The sequence below is a fragment of the Marmota marmota genome, unplaced genomic scaffold (genome assembly GCF_001458135.2).
Source record: "Marmota marmota marmota unplaced genomic scaffold, marMar, whole genome shotgun sequence".
NCBI lineage: Eukaryota > Metazoa > Chordata > Mammalia > Rodentia > Sciuridae > Marmota > Marmota marmota.
This window is the reverse complement of record NW_025999999.1, coordinates 1,472,448-1,478,196: the sequence shown is the minus strand read 5'-3', so window position 1 is coordinate 1,478,196 and position 5,749 is coordinate 1,472,448. Positions and strand designations below refer to the sequence as shown.

The 5,749-nt window shown below is 43.5% G+C and overlaps 1 protein-coding gene across 1 annotated transcript in view; it reads left to right on the top strand.

The window, feature by feature from the left end:
* Positions 1 to 1,114: 1,114 nt before the first annotated feature.
* Positions 1,115 to 5,749, top strand: part of Pdlim1 (PDZ and LIM domain 1) — a 56,845-nt gene continuing 52,210 nt past the window's right edge. Inside the window, exon 1 of the mRNA XM_048807049.1 lies at positions 1,115 to 1,158. The gene's annotated coding sequence lies outside the window, so the exon portion shown is untranslated. The remainder of the gene's footprint in view (positions 1,159 to 5,749) is intronic.

Below are 5,749 nucleotides of genomic sequence, written 5' to 3'. Positions count from 1 at the left end.
GATATATCATTTATAGGAGAGAGAGAAAGAGGGGGAGAGAGGGGGACTGTATGTGTACAGCCTTTTTTCACTTACTCTATCGTAAACATTTTTTGACAATATGTACAGATCTCTGCATCATTTTGATGATTACATGACGTTTCATGGTTTAAATGTGCCATGGTATATTATTGACACTTGGGATGTTTTGTAATACACTGTCATGGAACATTCCATAGTGAACCAGCTTTTACATACTCTTAGTACTCTGAATGGTTACATTTTTAAAAAAATCTAGATAAAGTCTTAGGAGTAGAAATGCTAGATCAAATGGGATGCTGTATTTAAGTATTTTGACACTTACATATTAGTCACCCGTTTGACAAGACCTGTCAGTTTTTCCTTGCACTTCACCTTGGGTTTGTCCTTTTCTCTTTGTTTCTGAGAATCTATCACCTTATACCTTCCCTCAACCTCCTGAAGTCTCCTATCATAAAATGCTTCCTATTCACAAAATGTGGGGTTTAGAGGTGCCCCGGTCACCTTCCACTTGGGAGTTCATTTGTAGGTGAATGGTCTTGAGTATTTTTGAAACTTTCCAAAGAATTAACCAGGGACTCTTGAACATAAGGCACTGAGATCCGAGGAGGGCAGCCGTGCTCAAGAGGGGTGAGTTGGAGCAGTTGGTGAAGAGCTGAACATCACCATCAGCAAATTACGGGAGAGAAAGGCCAGAGGAGACAAAGGCAAGGCTTTGAAAAAGAGCTACATGAAGGCACGTGATAGATGGGAAGTTAAGCTTTAATCCAGGGGCCATGAAAGGGTCAGCCCAGAGCAGGGTCAGGCCAGAGAGAGGAGTAACAATAGTACCCGCTTATCTGGAAACAATGACAGACTCCCGCACAATTACAGCCACCTTGCCATGACCCTGCCGAGATGGCCTGGCTCCCCTCTTAAGTTAAAGATAAACCTCTTTGGGTCCTGCTTCTCCTCCAGCTACTGACTCACTGACCTTGGTCGCTGCAGAACTCCTAGGAGAGCTCCCGTCCCCTGGCTGCCTGCTCCTCCTCCACTCCTGTTTTCTCTTGATCCCACTCCAATCAGGATTCTCTTCAGGACCCGCCATGACCTTTGTGGCATTAAATCCCATTATTGACTGCCTGGACTTTGAGGAGCCTCAACACACCCTACGACCCCTTCACTCTTGAGACATCTTCTTGGATGCCACCCTCTCTTGGTTCTAATCCCACCTCTCAGTCTCCTTTGTCATTCCTCATTTGCCAGGTTCGATCTTTGGACCCTACTCGAGCCACTTCCTGGTTCCCTTATCCACTCTGGTGTCTTTAAATCTCCCTGGATGCTCTGTCTTGCCTGGGTCTCTGGCCCCTGTCTCTGTCTGTTCCCCATCTCCACTGAAATAGCTAATGGGTGCCTGAAACCTACATATCTCTAAAACTAAACTCCCCAACATATCATTATCAGGATCATTTTCTTCTACAGCCTCCCTCTGTTCAGTTAAAGGCAATTTTGCCTTGTAACTGCTGTTCAGGCCCCCAAATCCAAGTCATCTCAACACCCTTCCTGTGCCCCTCCTCCTAGCCATTAGCAAATGCTTTAAAATACAGCCAGAATCCAAGCCCTGCTCAGACTCCTCTGCCCCCACCCTGGGTCCCAGCTAGTGATCATCCCTCACCTGGATTGTTTCGCAGCCTGCTCCCTGCTTCCCTGCTTCTGCCACTTGCTTCTTCTCCCATCTGTTTTCCACAGAGGAGACATACATCACATGGTGTTAATCGTCTGCACAAGGCCCTCCTGGCCTTCCCTCCTTCTCCTAGTTCTCAAATGCCCCCACCATGTGCTGCCCAGTCAGGCTCCTGTTACTTCTCCAACTTCATCTTCTTTTACTCTTCCCCTCACTCACCCAGCTCCAGCCCACTCACTGAGGCTCCCCTGGTCTCCTTGCCAGTGACCATGCCGAGCTGGTGTCCATCTCTGAACTTGCTGTTTCCCTGCCTGGAATCCCAAAGCCCAGATGGGTTCATAGATCACTCGTGCACCTTGCTCAGATCTTAACTCATTCTCCTGGGGAAAGCTTCCCTGGCCACTTTTATGATTGACATTTGAAACTCTGCTTTATTTTTCTCCAAAAACCATAGCACTAGGATACCATATTTTTTAAAAAATATATTTTACTTGGAAATAAATTCAAGATTACCGAACATTTGCTAGAAGAAATATGGAATAAGGAATACCCATGTATCCTTTACCTGATTCACAGGGTTTAAATTGCTTAAGCAATGATCCTCCTTTATCAGCCTCTTGAATTACTGGGATTACAGGCATGCAGCACCGTGCTCATTTTTATCCTTCACATTTTATCTCACTTGCTCCTTGTCCCCTCCCCGACCCTTATATACACTCTACTCATATAATATTTTCCTGAATCATTTGAGAATTAGTCACATACATTGTGCCCTTTATCTCTAAATACTTTATCCCTAAATATCACTATCCCAAGGATAGTGATATTCTCTCACATGACCACAATCCAGTTATTGACCAGTAAATTTAAGGTTTATTATGATTCTTACATCTACCCTCTGTATCAGTTCTGTCAATTGACCCAACAATGTCCCTTACAGCATTTCCCTTCTAATACAAGATTGAGTCTAACATTAGTATTATATGTGGATTAGCTGTCTCTTTTCTTTAATTGGAAACATTTCCAAAGCTTTTCTTTGTCTTATGAAAATGAGTTTTTGAAGAATATGGTCCTCCCTATAACCATTTAGATTTATTTAATAGGGTTTGTTTGAAGTTTCCTTATGTCTGGATTCAAATTACGCATTCCTGGCAGGAATGTTATATATGTTTTGTTGAGTTATACCAGTCATGGTGGTGCACGCCTGTCATCCCAGTGACTAGGGAGAATGAGGTAGGAGGATCACAAGTTTCAGACCAGCCTCAGCAACTTAGTGAGACCCTGTCTCAAAATAAAATAAAAAGGACTGGGGATGTAGCTCCTAGGAAATCCTCACTGAGTTCAATCCCCATTTATGCCGCCCCCCCCCAAAAAAAAACCAGTTGTATCGCTCTCAAGGTGTCATATCTGAGTCACACAATGTTTCTGCCCCTCACTAGTAACGTTAATTTTGATCCCCTAGGAAGGTGCTGGATTTTTCCATGTATGCATTACATGGAATGCTTTAAAATACAGCCAGAATCCCATCCCATTGTCAATGTGATGATATTAAGAGATGAGACCTTTAAGAGGTGATTAGGCGGGCTGGGATTGTGGCTCAATGGCAGAGCGCTTGCCTAGCATGTGCAAGGCACTGGGTTCAAGTCTCAGCATCACATATAAATAAATAAAGGCCCATCAATAACTAAAAATATTTTTTAAAAAGAGGTGATTAGGCCACGAAGGACTCTTCCCTCGTGGGATTAAGGTTCTTAAAAAAAAATCTTGTTTTTATTTTTCTCAACGGATTATCATACAAAGTTTGGCTCTCTTGCCCTTCTGCCATGTGAGGACATGGCATTCCTTCCCTCCAGAGGGCACAGCAACAAGGCACAGAGAGCAACCCTCAACAGACATACAACCTGTTGGTACCTTATCCTGAACTTCCCAGCTTCCAGAACTGTGAGCAATACATTTCTATTCTTCATACATGAGCCTCTCTCAGGTATCCTGTTCTGGCAGCAGGAACAGCTAAGGAGAATGTTTGTATCCTCTTGCTACCCCAAATTCATATTCTGAAACCTAACTCCCAAGAAGTGGGCACCTGCTTTGGAAAGTGATTAGATCACAAGGGCTCCACCCTTACAATGGGATTAAAGCTTTTATAAAAAAGCCCCAAGGAAGCTTGTTTGCCCCTTCCACCAGGGAATGCTGCAGCAAGAAGGTGTCATCAATGAAAATGGGCCCTCACTAGGCACTGAATCTGCCAGTGCCCAGACGTGGACCTTAGACCTCATGGCCTCATCAACTGTGAGAGACAAGTTTCTATTTTATAAGCTGGCCAGTCTGTGAATTTTGGTTATAGTACCTCAAACAGACTAAGAAATAATTGTTGTTATTTTTTCTTTGCACTCAGTAAGCAATCTGTAGAGAGATACCTTAATAGCATAAAAGTATCCTGTCCTCATCATATTCTCATCCTAGATTTTGCATCCAATAATGATTCGTGCCTGAATGAATCTTTACCATGATGATTGCAAAACACTTTAATTTTTTTTTTAGTTGTAGATGAGTACAATACCTTTATCTTATTTATTTATTTTTACGTGGTGCTGAGGATCGAATGCAGTGCCTCACATGTGTTAGGCAAGCGCTCTACCACTGAGCCACACCCCCAGCCTGCAAAACATTTTTGAAACTCCTGCATTCCTCCTACATTTATCAGTGAGCATTCAGAATTCTCCTGTAAGCAAGAACTCTTCTCATTCATCCATCAACCCACCCATGTACATACCTGTGTGGACTTGTGAATTCTTGTTTTTATTTCCCCCAGTGGATTATAATTCCGGATGATTTTAGTGCTCAATTTACCACACAACTGGCCAGTGGGAGCCTCTTTAAACAGGTTTCTGTTTTCTTTAACATGCTTCTAATTGTTTTTCCTTATCTTCCTCCCTCCCTTTCTTTCATTGTGCTCCACCCCTAGCCCCTCATCACCTTTTTGGAGCACTTTCTTGATTTTAAACAGCCAACCAGTCCAGGCATACCTTGTACCTATCCTGCTGCAGGCTTGGGTTTCTCTAAGGAGTTCTAGTTTCCTTTTACTTAGAAACCAACATCTGGGCACTGGATATACTTGATGCTCTAGAGTATCTTTTCTTCTAGGCCTTTTGGGCAGAAAATCATATGCATGGGAATACACATATACATGCACATTCCTTCCTGAATACCTATGTTCCTATGTAAACATATATACACAAAAAAGTGTGCTTATTTATTTGTCTAATACACTAAAATGTAAGCTCCATGAAGGAGGGAATTTTTGTCTGTTTTCTTTGCTGATGATTTTCTAATGCATAGAGTAGTGCTTAGCAAATGAGAAGTATCCAATAAATAGTTGTTGACTAACAGACAAGGAGGAAATAGCCCTAGCCTAGTGGCCTAAATGACTTGCAAATTCTCACAGCTGACAAATGACAAATCTTTTTTTTTTAAACCATGTTTTCAAGGCCTTAAATAGGAGCCACAGTTTGGCTAGGACGGTAGATGTCTTCACTGTCATTTCCCCATCATAATGTTTACTATCCTTTTCTATTTCAGATCTCTGTGGTTTGTATCCCTTCTTCTTACCTTCTGAGATTAAATAACCCTGGTTAGCCATTGGATGGGAGTTGAAGTCAGGGGCGAGGTGGCTAGGTCTGGAGGTAGGAGAGGATGGCTCAGCCCTCTTCCAGCCTGGCATGTGACCTAATGGGCCTGGGTCAGCATTGCCACAGTCAGCAGGCCTCTGGCTCTATTCCCACTGAGCAGCATCCTGGTGCTACCCAAGGATGAGCACAATGAGGCAGAGTTTGGGAGATAATAGGAGAGAAGATGGACTCAATGGGGGTGGGGACCCAGCAGAGAGGAAGCTATTCTTGAGGAGCCCTGGAGTCATGGGAACGAGGCCTGCCACTCTGTCTGTCCTCAAATGCTATAAATAGTGAGCTTCAGTATCAGCTATGGCCAGACCAGGCCAACACTGAGAGGAAATGGATTTGTCAGGGGAGGATGGAGTCAAGAGACAGAGGGAGGGAGGGAGGGAGGGAG